Source organism: Delphinapterus leucas, chromosome 8 (genome assembly GCF_059928025.1).
Source record: "Delphinapterus leucas isolate spDelLeu-1000000601 "Yukka" chromosome 8, BTC_Dleu_Yukka2, whole genome shotgun sequence".
Taxonomy (NCBI): Eukaryota; Metazoa; Chordata; class Mammalia; order Artiodactyla; family Monodontidae; genus Delphinapterus; species Delphinapterus leucas.
This window is the reverse complement of record NC_143136.1, coordinates 71,876,804-71,892,289: the sequence shown is the minus strand read 5'-3', so window position 1 is coordinate 71,892,289 and position 15,486 is coordinate 71,876,804. Positions and strand designations below refer to the sequence as shown.

General features: G+C 37.2%; 1 protein-coding gene across 1 annotated transcript in view; it reads right to left on the bottom strand.

The window, feature by feature from the left end:
- The window catches only part of BAZ2B (bromodomain adjacent to zinc finger domain 2B), a 385,114-nt gene extending 372,916 nt beyond the window's left edge, over positions 1 to 12,198 (bottom strand). The window contains exon 1 of the mRNA XM_089915998.1: positions 9,929 to 12,198. The gene's annotated coding sequence lies outside the window, so the exon portion shown is untranslated. The remainder of the gene's footprint in view (positions 1 to 9,928) is intronic.
- Between the last annotated feature and the right edge of the window lie 3,288 nt (positions 12,199 to 15,486).

Genomic DNA, 15,486 nt, shown 5'->3' with positions numbered 1-15,486 from the left:
GTTCCCTCCTCTTCAATCTTTTGGAAGAGTTTGAGAGGAATAGGTATAAGTTCTTTGTTTATTTAGCGGAATTCCCCAGTGAAGCCATGCAGTCCTGGACTTTCATTTGAAGAAGTTTTTAAATTACAGATTCCATTTTACTTCTAGTACAGTCAGTTCAAATTATCTATTTCTTCTTGATTCAGTTTTGATAGGCTGTGTTTCTAGAAACTTGTCCATTTCTTCTAGGTTATCCAATTTGTTGGCATATAACTGTTCACAGTATTCTCTTATCTGCCTCTTGTGGTTTTATTTTCTTTTTGTTATAAATACCTACAGAACTTAGCTTTATGGGTTTTTCTTCCTTTTTTTTCCTCTTATGGTTTTAAATGAGCATTTATATGATTCCACTTTCTCTCCTTTCTTAGTATATCAGTTATACCTCATTTTTTGCTTTTTAAAAAAAATATAATAGTGTTTATTTATTTTTACTTGTTGACAGTTTGCTTTATTTATTTTAGGGCTGTGTTGGGTCTTCGTTTCTGTGTGAGGGCTTTCTCCAGTTGCAGCAAGCGGGAGCCACTCTTCATTGTGGTGCGCAGGCCTCTCACTATCGTGGCCTCTCTTGTTGCAGAGCACAGGCTCCAGACGTGCAGGCTCAGTAATTGTGGCTCACGGGCCCAGCTGCTCCGCGGCATGTGGGATCTTCCCAGACCAGGGCTCGAACCCATGTCCCCTGCATTGGCAGGCAGATTCTCAACCACTGCGCCACCAGGGACACCCTATTTTTTGCTTTTTTCTTGGTTGTCCTAGAGTTTTCAATATACATTTACAATAGTCCAAATCCACTTTCAAATAACACTACACCACTTCACATGTAGTATACCTCATAATAACAAAATAATTCTAATTTCTTCCTCCTATTCCTTATATTATTGCTGTTATTCATTTCACTTATATATGAGAATACTTAAGTATATATATATATATACATAGTTGCATATAGTTTTGGTATTATTATTTTGAATAAACTACTGTTAGTTCAATGAAGAATAAGGAAGATAAAAGTTCTTATTTTATCTTCACTTTTTCCTTCTTTTGATGTTCTTTTTTTTTTTTTTTTTTTGGCGGTACACAGGCCTCTCACTGTTGTGGCCTCTCCTGTCGTGGAGCACAGGCTCCGGATGCGCAGGCTCAGTGGCCATGGCTCACGGGCCCAGCTGCTCCACAGCATGTGGAATCTTCCCGGACCGGGGCACGAACCCGTGTCCCCTGCATCGGCAAGCGGACTCTCAACCACTGCGCCACCAGGGAAGCCTGTTCTTCCTTTCTTTATGTAGGTCTGAGTTTCTGAACTATGTTAATTTCCTTCTCCGTAAAGAACTTAGTTTTTTTTTTCTTTTTTGGCAAGGTAGGTCTACTGGCAACAAATTCTCTCAATTTTGTTTGTCAATTTTCCCTTCAGTTTTGAAGGTAATTTCACATGATATAGAATTCTAGGTTGGAGGGTTTTTTTCTCCCAACAGTTTAAATATTTCAGTCCACGCTCTTCTTGTTTGCATGGTTTCTGAGGAGGTGTTGGAGGTAATTATTATTTTGTTCCTTTATAGGTAAGGTGTTTTTTAACTCTGTCTCCTTTCAGGATGTTTTTCTTTATCTTTGATTTTTTTTTATTTGAAAGTGACATGCTAAGGTATAGTTTTGGGGGACATTTACCCTGCTTGATGTTCTCTGAGCTCCCTGGATCTGTGGTTAGATGTCTAACATTAATTTGGGGGAAATTCTCAGTCATTTTTGTTTCAAATAGTTCTGTTCCTTTCTTTCTTCTGATAGTAACATTACACTTATGTTAAACCTTTTCTAGTTGTCCCTCAGTCTTTGTGTAAGCAGATAGGGTGGAGGGTCCCCAGAAAAAGAGAACCAGGCATGGCTTTCTTGACATAAGGGAAGACATTTTTGGCCTAGGCCATTTTGTGATCTAATCCTGGCCACAGTGCTTGAACTTGAACAGGTCTCAGTAATTAATGATCTCAAGGGAACAAAAGAATGCAGGAACAAACAACTGTTATCAGGCAAGAGAAGTAACAATAGTAACAAAATAGTAACAAAAGAATATATAACTGCTGTAAAGACTCTCAATTATGTTTCAATGGTAAAGATTAGCCTAAAGTGCTCAACCACTAGATCAACTGGAACCTAAGGGATGATGCTGCTGACCTTTTCTTTTAATAATATAATGTATATCTTATCCATTAGAATTTACTATTTTTATTAATAAACTTTTATTTTATTAAAATATTTTAGAAATATTGAGATAATATGACAATGTTCTACTAGAAAAATATTGCCTCAAAAAGTCTTTATTTACTGCTGATTTTTTGTTTCTTCCTATGAAATTTATATAAAAGTGATGCTTTCATCTTTTCTAGATAGAGTTAAATAACATGTTCAAAAATCTTTCACATCTGGGGGACTCTACATTCTCTCTCTTTTTTTAAAATTTTTATTTTATATTGGAGTATAGTTGATTTACAGTGTGTTAGTTTCAAGTGTACAGCAAAGTAATTTAGTTATACATGTACAATATATCTATTCTTTTTCAGATTCTTTCTGACCCTTGCGACTTCAATCAACTAAAGCTTAGACTCTGTCAACCTTTGCCTCAAATCTATGCTGAATTCTCCTGCTCAAGTCCCTTCATGAATATGCGTGTACCCTTAGCTTAAAAATTCCCCAATTTTGCTGTTGGGGAGATACTACTTTGGGAAAGATCTCCGGTGTTCTCCTTACTTGCTGCAAGTAATAAATCTTCACTCTCCCGATTTTTGCCTTGCTTGTTTCTTTTGGCTTGACACCCACCAAGAGGTGAACCCATTTTCAGGTAACACTTGGATATTCTGTTCTTTTTTTTCTTTTTAAGTCTTTGTTCTCTTTGATTTTTAGTTCTCAAGGGTTCTACTGATATATCCTCTAGCTCAGATATTCTCTCCTCAGCCAGATATCCAGACTATTAATAAATTCATGAAAGACATTCTTAATCTCTGTTACAGTGTTTTCTATTTCTAGCACTTCTTTTTGGTTCTTTCTTAGGATTTCCATGTCTCTTCTTATGCTGCCCAGCTGTTTTTGCATGCTGTCTACTTTATCCATTAGAGTTTTTAGCATATTAATCATAGTTGTTTTAAATTCCTGTACTGATAATTCCAGCATCTCTGCTATGTCTGGTTGTGATGCTTGCTCTGTCTCTTCAAATTATGTTTTTCACCTTTTGGTATGCCTTGTAATTTTTTTCTTGATAGCCAGACACAATATACTGAGTAAAAGGAACTGCCATAAATAGGCCTTTATTAATGTAGTGGTAAGGCATGGGGGGATGGGAAGCATTCTACAGTCCTATGGTTAGGTCTCAGTCTTTTAGTGAGCTTATGCCTCTGGACTATGAACTTCACAAGAGTTTCTTAGTTTTTTTCTATCCCCTTAGGTGGGACAAAATGGCTAGAGTTGGTTATTTCTCTTCCCAAGGTTACTTAGGTTCTGATAATACCTCAGCAGGTCAGGCTGTAATTAACTAGTTCCCCCTGAGGGCAGGGTTTGTTAAGAAGAGAATGCAAGAGGGAGGGGATATGGGGATATATGTATGCATATGGCTGATTCACTTTGTTATACAGCAGAAACTAATACAACATTGTAAAGCAATTATACTCCAATAAAGATGCTAAAAAAAAATAAAGAATGGATACTTGTAAGAAAAAAAAAAAGAGTAGAATGCTGTGGTGTATTTCAAAATGGTTCCTTTTCCTCTCTCCCTGCCAGAAGCTTGATGGAACTTTTCTTTGATATTTATTGTGGAAATCTGGTTGAGCTCCTGGAGGTAAACCTCACAATACTGTGGGGCGCCCCCTGTGACTGGGTCTCCCTGGAGTTTAAACTCTTAGAGTTGTCCACACTGAGCCTCCAGCAATTCATCAATTACAGTTCCGGTTTTCCTACCTGGCCCTGTTTCCTGTGGTGATTTGAGTTCTTGAGTCTCTCCTCCCATAAACCACAACTCCCTGTATTCAAATGCCTGTCTGTTTCTCCAGTCTTGGGGGTAGAGGTTTGCCTCTGTTCTTCCCTCTCTTATGGATCCATAAAGAGTTATTGATTTTTCAGTCTGTTCAGCTTTTTACTTGTTGTTAAGGTAGACGGAGGACTTCCAGGCTCCTTATGTGAAAGTGGAAACTGGAACAACTATTCCTTGATTTTTAACAGAAATACATGGTCCCATTCTTAAGGACTGGAGACCTGAGTCATTTGTTTTTTATAAATAAAGGTAATTAACTCATTCATCTGCAGGAGGTGATGGAATGCTAAGTTCTAATTTTTTTAATTCAGAAAAAAGGGGAAATGTTTTCTTACTACTACTTAAAAAATTTTTAATAATTCTATCTGTATTCTAAAAATCAACTTCACATTCTATTTGTCTTAAAAGGAATTTTTTTCATCTACCTTATATTAATAATTTTTGTTCATTTCTTTTCCATGACACACTCTTTTCTTGCATAAAATAAGTTAGGAATGGGACTTCCCTGGTGGTCCAGTGGTTAAGAATCTGCGTTCCAGTGCAGTGGATGCAGGTTCAATCCCTCGTTGAGGAACTAAGATCCCACATGCTGCGGGGTAACTAAGCCTGTGCGCTGCAAATATTGAGCCCACACACTCTAGCGCCCATGCACCACAACTAGAGAGCCCACGTGTGGCAACTACTGAGCCCATGTGCTCTGGAGCCCACCTGCCACATCTAGAGAGCTCATGCACTGTGACTACTGAGCCCATGCACTCTAGAGCCTGCGTGCCACAACTAGAGAGAAGCCTGCAGACTGCAACAAGAGATCCTGCGTGCTGCAACGAAGATCCTGCATGCCACAACTAAGACCTGACACAGCCAAATTAAAAAAAAGTAATAGTAAGTTAGGAGTATTGCAAAGATAGTCTGTGCCAATTTTGCTGTGAACAAAGCTTAAATTCCAAATGTGGTTCTGACAGCAAGAAAAATCTAAATAGGGCAATACTTCTATCAATGTCTAAGAGTTGCTTTTCTCCTACTTTGGTTCATTTAGAAGTTTTGTAGTAATATTTACTTCTTTGTATACATTTTTCTTTCAACAAAGAGAAGAAATGGTAATAGTTTCTACGTGGCTTTCTTCCAAGCACAGGTAAGACTAAATACTAACATTTTCCTTTCTGGACATTATCAATAAGAATTATTTAAATTTAACATTAAATTCTTTTCCCAAACTTTTTAGATACATATTTCATCTACTCAATTAATTTTTAATGCTGTACTTTGATTAATATCTTATTTCTTCAGATAAAAAGTTATTAATAAGGCCTATTAAAATCCTGATATACAACTTCACAAAAATAATTGTATTTTAGAAGTATTCTAGCAATCTGTATTACTATGACTAGTAATAAAATTAAGGTATCAGAAAAGCATTTGATTATCAAACAACCTAAGGAAGTAAAGTCTAACAAAATGGTAATATCATTTATTTATAAGACTGTTAAAAGACATAAAGGAAACCAAATATTCATTAAATTTATATTTTCATTCAAATCCCATGACGCTAATATGCAAACACATGCCCAAAACTTTCAATTCAAGTAACTATTTGAGATAAAGTTCATAAGATTTAAAAATATCTTACTAAATGGACTTGAAAACAATGAAACAATCACTTTCCTGAGAAAAGCCTTCCCACAAATTTAGGCAAAATTAACAGTATGCAAACAAAACAAAAAAAGTACTGAATTAATATCTTCTAAAAACTGAATTAAAATATAATTAATTAAAGTACAGAGTTCTTAGCTTTGAAGAGAATATTCAAACCACAAGAAAAATCAACAAGCACCACGTTTGTGTGATGTGCTAAAGCTAAGAATTACAAACATTAAACCTACATGAAAGATTTAAAGCACATCACCATTTTCATAACTTTTATGATGACATAATAGAGAAAATGTAGGATTTCTTCTATATTGTCCATGGTACAAATAGCCAACTTATCAAGAGTGACTAAGGCTCCATGGTAGAAAACTTAGGTTGGACTCTGGGATAGAGAACAGGGTGATTTAAGAAACTGAATAGTATGTATGTGCGTAGGTATATCGTTTTTTAAAAATTATTATGATATACAAAAGTATTGATGAGATGTTTTTAGATAACTGAAGTATATTCAATGGCTTTAGCAAACTGCTGAGAAAAGGAAACAAGAATAGTGGGAAAAGAAATTAAGATAATTCTTAGGCAGTTTGGTAGTATAACATGCACTGTATAATGCAAAGCTGGTTAAGTATATTGGGTGATTCTGAAGGAAATAGTTACCATTCCTTATAATTGAATAGGTAGGTGACAGAAATGCAGAACAGTATTGATATATGAAAAAGATTCAAAAGGGAGCAAAACAATATTTAGAACTATAAACTATAGTTCTAAATAGTTCTGTTTAGTTTATAGTTTATAGTTCTGAATAGTTCTGTTTTCAAAATAGAAAATCCAGAAATAAATCCAGTAGAAATCTGAAAAGTCAATGTATAACAAAAGTAGTCTTCCTAATCACAAAGAATAGGTTATTTAAGGAATGCTACTGGCAAAACTGGCTATCCTTTGAGAAGAAAATAAAATTAGATCCTACTATCTTATTCCATATACAAACATTGATTTGAGTTTAATTAAACATAGTCTAGAAAAATCTAGGATATTATATGATACAATCTAGGGATAGGTAATACTTTTTAAGCTAAGATACAAACCCCAAAATTATAAAAGAAATCACAGACACATTTTACCATAAGAACATATCTATAGCAAAAGATAATAAATGGCAAGTCAACAGACACATGATAGGGTTGAAAAAACACTGTGAAGGAAGGACAGAGTAGTAATATCTATGACATCAAAAAGAAAGGATAGGACTTCCCTGGTGGCACAGTGGTTAAGAATCTGCCTGCCAATGCAGGGGAAACGGGTTCGAGCCCTGGTCTGGGAAGATCCCACATGCTACAGAGCAACTAAGCCCATGCGCCACAACTACTGAGCCTGTGCTCTAGAGCCTGCGAGCCATAACTACTGAGCCCGTGTGCCACAACTACTGAAGCCCTCACGCCTAGGGCCTGTGCTCCACAACAAGAGAAGCCACAACAGTGAGAAGCCTGTGCACCGCAATGAAGAGTAGCCCCCACTCATTGCAACTAGAGAAAGCCTGGGCACAGCAACGAAGACCCAACACAGCCAAAAATAAATAAATAAAGAAATTTATTTTAAAAAAAGAAACGAAAGGATAAACAACCAATATAAATAGGGATTTAAAGAAAAAGGTACTTTTGATTGAAAAATTAAGATGAATATGCACATTGAAATTTGATGCTGTTTTATAAAATAAATGGTAAAAAAAATTTCTATATGAGTATTTCTCTGTGTGTGTGTGTGTTAAATAACTATTCCTTCAACATTGTATGACTGCAGAAAAAAATGCAGAAGGATACTCGCTAATTTTTCAAGAATGTTTATGGAGTAGTAAATATGGGTAAGAGAGCCAAATTAAAAAGGAAATTATAAGGGAAGAAAAGAGAAAAAAAGAAAAGAAAAAGGGGGAAAAAAGCAAAAGAACCATCCTGTACTAAAATAGCTAATATGTACGATGTAATCACATACCTACATTGTTATAAAATTGTACACAAATGTAGACATGAAAAAAAAATTAAGATTAAAAAGGACGTTGCAACCAAACTTGCCAGAGGGCATATCCAAGGAATTCATATCAGTATTTAGATGCTCTTCTGCTTGCATTCTCACAAAATACAGTCCAAAGTGGCCATGGAGGCCGAGCATAGTCCTTGATTATTATCAATCTGAAGTTGTTATGTATGTGTTTGGCTTGACAGCATTAAAGGAACAGGGGTCACTTCAATCTGGTTTTATGGTTTATTCCAGAGGTCAACAAACTTTCTATGAAAAAACCAAATAGTAATATATTTTAGGCTTTCTGGGCCATATCATCTCTATCACAGCTACTCATCTCTGCCGCTGTAGGCAAAAGCAGTCACAGACTTCGATGGTTAATTTTGTGGTTAAATTGGGGAGGCCAGAGTATCGAGTTATTTAATCATATGCTAATTTAGGCATTGTAGTGAAGATATTTTGTATAGTAATTGTAGATAGATAGATAGATAGGTAGACAGGTAGATAGATAGTTAGGTATCACATACTATTGGTTCTGTTTCTGTGGAGAACCCTGACATACACAGATAAGACTATATAAATTAAAAAAAAAAAGACTACATAAATTAATGGACCTGGTTGTGTTCCAGTAAAACTATTTACAGTAACAGGTAGTGGATCACATTTGGCCTTGTACCATAGTTTTCCAACCTTTAGTACTATCGATAATAAAAGATAGTTGCTTTTATTAAAAACTCCATGTTTCAGGCAGTGTGAAAGGTGTTTCACACATGGATTCCAAGTGCTCCATAAGCTGAGAATTGTTCCTGACCAGGCCAGATGTTCTGGAGCAGCAATGTGAGCTGGAATAATTTTTCTAGAACCAGTGAGATCTAGACCATAGCTTAAGCGTAAGAAAGAGTTTCTCAGAGAAGGATTCAAGATGGTATTCTTTTTATTTGTTTTTATATTGTTTTACCTATTGGCTTTAGGGATTGAAAGTTATTGCTTCTAATCCAACAGAAGTGAACCAACAGCATGTCTTGGATGCTCACTTATTAAATGGGGTACGTTTCAATTGAACTTGATAAGGGGAAAATTAAAATTCACTAAATCAGGGGTTTATTATTTTTGGTAAAAAGAATTTTTTACATCAAAGATTTAAAGCAAAGGACCTTTTAAGTAACATATTCCTTTGAAGACAGAGTCTTCAATCTATAGCTATTTTTCAATAATAAGTACCATACACTTAAAGTTATCTATAACTTTAAATAGTAGAGCCTCAATTTGGTTTATGCCACAAGGTTCCCTTCTCCAGAGATTAATAAAACTCCCGTTTAAGAAGAATTCGCATCCTTTGTTTTCAACTTAGGGGCCCCCAAATAAGCACTCTTATTTCATCCCAGGTATTACCTTCTGTTCCTCAAAAGTTTAAGAAATAACCTACATTTAAATTAATTTGATTTACAAAAAGCAAATATAATCACATCTTTTCAAGATCACATCATTTATGCAAAGTGGAGAATATCTATAAAATTACCCTTACCATAGAGAAGCTTCTTGGAAGGTTAGGTTGTAAATGTTAAAATGTGGGGAAAACAGGAACTTTGAAATTCAATATCTGAAAGAGAATTCTAACCTATCAAGTGGCTGAAGAAATACTTAAGCATAAGAGTAAAGGGTTGTTATGATCATGGCCAAATGACAAATTTATAAAGTAAAAGGGGATAAATTAATAATAGTAAAGAAGACCTTAATTTAGAGAAGTCAAGTTCGGAAATGGAAACTAATGGGTTGGTGTGGCAAGTGGTGAACAAAGATATTTAGATACAAAAAAGTATGTCAGAGTTGGTCATAAGCATAAAAAGTTCAGCAAAGGAAGGTCAAGTGGGGGAACTCTGTGCAAAAAAAGGCAACTGAGGGGTCTAAATTGGTCAGAACAGTTCTAATATCAAATAATTTGCCATCAAATCATTGGTCCTGATTTTAAGTTCAGAAAATATAGTCACTATCATACCTATTTGTATCTACAATCTGTTATCAAACTGTCTTTAACGTAGAAAATCTTAATAATTATTTGCTGATAATGATAATTATCTGGAAACTCAAATCAGAGAAAGGACATTTAAAAACAATATCAACTAATAATTCTTAAAAAAATACTTATTAGTGGTCTTTATTTACTAGCATCAACAAGAAACTGATTTGGAAGTTCTGTTTAGCATAGGAAATTGGTGGCACACTCACCTCTGCTGATATTATCAGTGTTGGGTGGGGATGAAGCGACAATCTGCCAAAATCTGAACCATCCTTACCAGGTTTGGGGTTTCTGTAGAGAAGTCACCTATACCAAGTCTGACTGCCATAGCTCAGGAAAATAGTGCAGTCATTCCTCCTAGCGTACAATGTACTTCAGAAGATGTTTAAGGGACCTATGTAATAAGCCCCAGGAAGATAATATTAGTAGTGGTTTAGACAAGGAATGTAATAGCTAACAATTATGGAATGCTTATTATGTTCCAGGAACTGATGCATTATCTCATTTAATCCTTTCAACAACCTTGTGGGTTATGGGTATTCTTATTAACTCCATTTTACAGGAAACCTGGGCTTGGCAAGGTTAAAGAATTGCTCAAGACAACAAAGGTAGTAAGAGGCTGGGCTGGGATTTGAACCCATGCAGTCTGATGCTTCAGGGTGTGTATACCCATAACCACAATGCTACAGGTACACTCAAACAGGCTGGGGGAAAAATATCAGTTTTCTATACAGGGTAAATTAATTTTCTCAAACTTAATCTCTGTTCACTTTATCTCACACCAGATGGTTAATCTTCAACTCACATTTTTAAAAGTTACACTGGCATTTATATGCCAACTTTAAATAATAATGATCTTTAGTATTTTACAATTTACAATAGTGAAGCATGGACAGTCTGTTAGTCCCCAAGACAGAGCGAAATAAATAGAGATGATACTGATAGTGCACACTCTCCAAGTGAAATGACAAAGAAATACACATAAACTTCATACTTCATTTATTGAAATTATTTGGATCCAATGAATTGCTTAAACAACCCAATAAAACAGGTCAGTTTACAAATCAATTGTCATCAGTATGCCTCCAAGTTTCAATAACTTATCTTCACCGGTGAAGAACTTATATGTTTGATACATTATTCAAAACCCACATATCACCTAAATCCACAGAAACTGTGGCTTTTTCCTCTAACCTACTCCCTTTTATTCATTAGTATTCACTTACATCTTCGTTCACCACATTTATAGCTCTTTGAAGGTTTCGTTTCATTCTCATCAGACCATTTACCTCACAATTATCCTCCCTGTTTCTAAATGGATGCATTTTTACTGGAAAATCTGTAGCTACACTACCAAAGATTAGTATCACGATTTAAGACATGACTGCAAAAGTACACCACCACCAACACCGAATTACCGCAAGGAACGAAAGGTCCCAGACAAATGAGCTCCAGCCTTTAAAGAGGAGAGCTCGCTGCCACCACCTAGGGCGGGCAGGGAATAGGAGGAGGGGAGGTCGGAAAGGCAGTGTTTGATTCAAGTCAATAAACATTCACTGCGCCACTCACCAAGCGCCAAAAAAAAAAAAAAGATGGGCGGTATTTCGAGCAGTGGGCCTTGCAGGTTTGCCGGAGAGGGCAAGAGACTGCGGCGCGGACTTGGACGCTGGGGAGCGGCAGGGCTGGATCTGAGCCCTTCACCAGGCAGGCGACGGCGGCCAACCAGGGCCGGGCCTCCAGCGCCCCGCTCCCGCGGCCCGCACACTCGCCGGCCCAGCCACCAGCCCGATGGCCGACCAGCCGCAGCCGCTTACCGGTGGCGCCTCGCTGCCTCCCCGGAGGCAGCCCTTCAACGGTTGTCGCAGTCAGAGCACCACCCCGCGGTGGGGTACGTCGAGCCCGCTCGCAGCTCTCGGATCCGCTCAGCTCCACCACTCTCGCGAGAGGTCGGGGGAGGCCGCGAAGTGGAGGAAGGAGAAGGGAGGGGCATTTAACGGTGGTGGCTGGTTCTGCGCCGGATCCGGGAGTCGGGCGGGCGCCATTGTGATTCGGGGCCGACTTTTCTGCCTCTGTTAGAGGCCTCGAACTCCGAGGAGGAAGGCGGCGGTGTGATCGCTGGAAGCGGGACGGGCCCTGTTCAGTGCCAGCTCTGGAGCAGGGGTAATAAGCTGCGGAGCTCGGGCTTCTCCCTCTCGGGGAGGGGGTTGTAAAGGCCGCGGGTGGGGGAGGGGAGGAAACGATGTGCTAGCCTGGGGACGCGGAGGCCGCCTCGTTCCTCTCAGAATCGGGGCGGAGGAGCTTGATCCGGGACCGCGGATCCTCTGCCGGCGGCCTTTCGTCCCGTGTTGGAGTTTGTGACGGGTGGAGGGGGCAGGCTGTGCGTCTTCCTTGTGGACGTGCGGCGGGCGAGGGAAAGGGGCTTGAGCCCTGTTTTGGCCTTTGGCTACCTCCTCCTCGACGGGGGTGAGGACGGTCCTCCGGGGCGGGCCGGGAGTGTCACGAGTGAGGTATTTAATGAGCGAGGTGTTGAAGACAGGGAGGCTTAGGGCTCTGCCAACCCAGGTTCGAATTGAAGGGACGTTGCCAGCCCCTTAGATGGGATAAAGGCTTGCTCATTGATCGTCCCAGATCTTGAGTATCGTGATACTTTGGGATTCCTTACCACAATACGTGGTAAGTTGTATGTTATCAAATTGAACTAGGTGGTGGTATGTATAAAAACGGACCTGTTGGCGTAAGAAGTGAAATATGGAAGGCACTAGTAGTTGAATACAGTACTCCCTCATTTTGTTGAAACTGCGTAGAGAAGATGAATGTGTACACACAGCAAAAATACTACAATTCTTTTTTCCTACGAACAGATATAAATATATGGGGAATATCCCTCTCTCGGTAGTACATTGATCACGACCGTTGTCGTTTGGCGCTATTAAGAGCAAAGGTACCAAGTGAAATTGAATTGAATTATTTTTTTTCGGTTTTGTAGGATGTTTTAGGTTTTGTTTTTTCTTTAATAAAATAATTTTAAAATTTCCCCTTTTCTTTCTCTTATCTGTTCGTTTCTGTCTAGGACTAAGAGATATGGTTAAAGATGAATTTTTGATTTAAAATCAAATGGTATACTGTTGTTAAAAAAGCAGACACACACTGTAACTAGATTTTTTCTTTTCCGTGAGATAAAATTGTGTTTCAGAAATGGGGTCAGTATTTGATTTACAGCTCTACAGCGTTTTGTGAAACAGCAGTGGCGTAGGAGGCATTAGAGGCCGCTCTGGGTTTGAGTCTTGATTTCGCCATAATTATTTAACCTCTTCCTAGAGTTGAAATGAGGATTAAATTAGATGAAGTAGTGTGTAGCAGTCAGCACGCTGGGGGACCTAATACTTGCAGAATGAACTTTGGATGAATGTAAGCAGTTGGAAATGATACTAAGTCCAGTTGTTTATATTCATGCATTCTTCGAATTTTACTCTCCCTGTAATATGTCCCTCACAGAGTACTGACTGCTTCTCAACACACACAATAATATACACTTATATAAGTTCTATACTACAAATGTTTTTAGATAAGAACATTTTGCAGCTCTTCTTTTGCCCTGAATTATACCACAGATATCAGCATGGTTGGTAAGCATAGTCCTGAGTTTTTTTCCGAAGTTGTGTGCTGGGTCAAATGTCATGAATAAGAATGGTTAAAAATTCCTGCTTATTTAAGTACAGGCAATTTCTGTTTCTGTCACATTGGTAAGAGAGCTTAATTTCCCAGGTAAAGCACAAAGATGCCCCTATATAGACATGCACATATGTTCTATGTGAAGGTGTCAGATAATCAGCTTGAACATAAAAAGACATCTATGGCCCCAGTTTTTAACCAGCTACATATCCATTTCACACAGCTGTTCATCTGGTGTATGTTCAAGAGTTGCCCGCTTAATTTTAGGAAAATAATTGTAATGGTGTAAAACTATCAAATAATGTAAAAATTTTTGAAAGTTTGTTATTTGTTGTATTTTAGCTACTAGATTAGGGCTTCACATTACAAGAAGGAGGTTGACACAGCTTCTACCTTCCACAACTCACAATTTAATCATCAGACTAATGTATAAACAACAACTGCTATTATCTTAGTGTAAGTATTGATATATGGTAGTATTGTGGGAGCACAGAGAAGAGGTGTTTGATCTTGGGGAAAATTTTTACAGGAAGTATTGCTTGAACTGAGATGTGAAGGATGATTAGGAGTTTGATAAGGAAACTGAAAGTCATGGTATCATGGTTTGTTTTAGGAATATACAGTTTGTTCCGCATAGCTGAAACAATTGAATGGAGGGTTAGAGCATGACATGAAAGACCTTCAGTACTGTTTTTGAAAGTTAGTGCTCTATGCTGTTGGGAATAAAGAGCTGTTGTGAGAGCTGTTGTGTCCCTAAGCCAAATAAAAAATGATTTTAAATTATCTATGCTGATACATCCTTCTGTTACTACAGATAATTAAGTGCTAGTAATAAAGAACAGTGGGGAATGCATAAGTGAAATGCACAAGGTTATATCAAACCTCATTTTTAACCAACAAATTAAACTTAACTAATGAACGTTTTAGCTGTTAAATAACTTAATCAACAACTGATCACATAAGTGTAATTACAGTTTAAAACTGAGTAAAGATTTTGAGTTCTTACTAAGATCTACTTGAATTCACTAAAGCAGAATTATAGTGAAATAATTTATCTTCTCACAATTATTATTTTGCAGAAATTCGATTTTTAATACACTTGCTAATCATAAGATGAACACAGAAATGGGGAGCAGGATAAAATTATAATTTGAGAGTTGGCTGCGTTTTACTTTTCATGATCTTAATTTTTAACTTTTCTTCTCTGGTCCAGACTCATGTGGTGAAAACTGGTTTTTCTTGTTCTCAAATGTATTTCTCTGGCTCTACTGGTTAGACAAGTTGAACACCTGGTTTTAAAATTACCTACTGTCATATTCCCACTTTTGTCAATAACTTTAAGAAGGCATATTTTGAACCTTAAAAGTTAGTTTTCATCTCTTCATTATGATCATTGCACTTCAGTGTAACGTGTTTCCCACTTTCAGAATAACTCTAAAATGGTTTCCAGTTATGGAATGAAGATTGAAACTTGACACAGATTAAATACACTTCAAAGGAGGACAGATTATTTCAAAGTATTCTAACGTAGACTTAACATCATAGTCCTATTTTCTCATGGAGATGTTGAACTTTTTTCTAGTTATTGATAGTATTTTTTAAGACCTGGCTGTATCTTTATGTGTTAAATATTTGTCAGCTGAAAATCAAGGCATTTTTTTAAAGACCCCACAAGTTCTGTGCTTTACAAGTGCTTTCCTTATGTGACTACCTTTAGTTTTCATGTCTCCATGTTCACTAGGATCAATAAAACACTAGGATTTCCCATTAAGAAAAAAAAATTTTTTTCCCAGAAGCAGATTTTTTAAACAAAAGGATATACCAAATAGAGGTAAATAAAGGAATTGTAACTGTGTTTTATATTTCTGGAAGATTATTGGCTATTGAAATACATTGGTATTTTCTATGATAACTGTGGTCTTAATGCCATGAATTTATTGTATAGTAATGTTGTGCTTTTGGTAATTCAGTAACTGTAACTCCCCTGGATATTAAAGACGAAGTCTAAGTTAGACCCTGAAATCGAATCAGATTTTTCATAAGACATATCATTTCATAATGATAATTGTAGGAATAAGTTACAAAGCTTTACTCT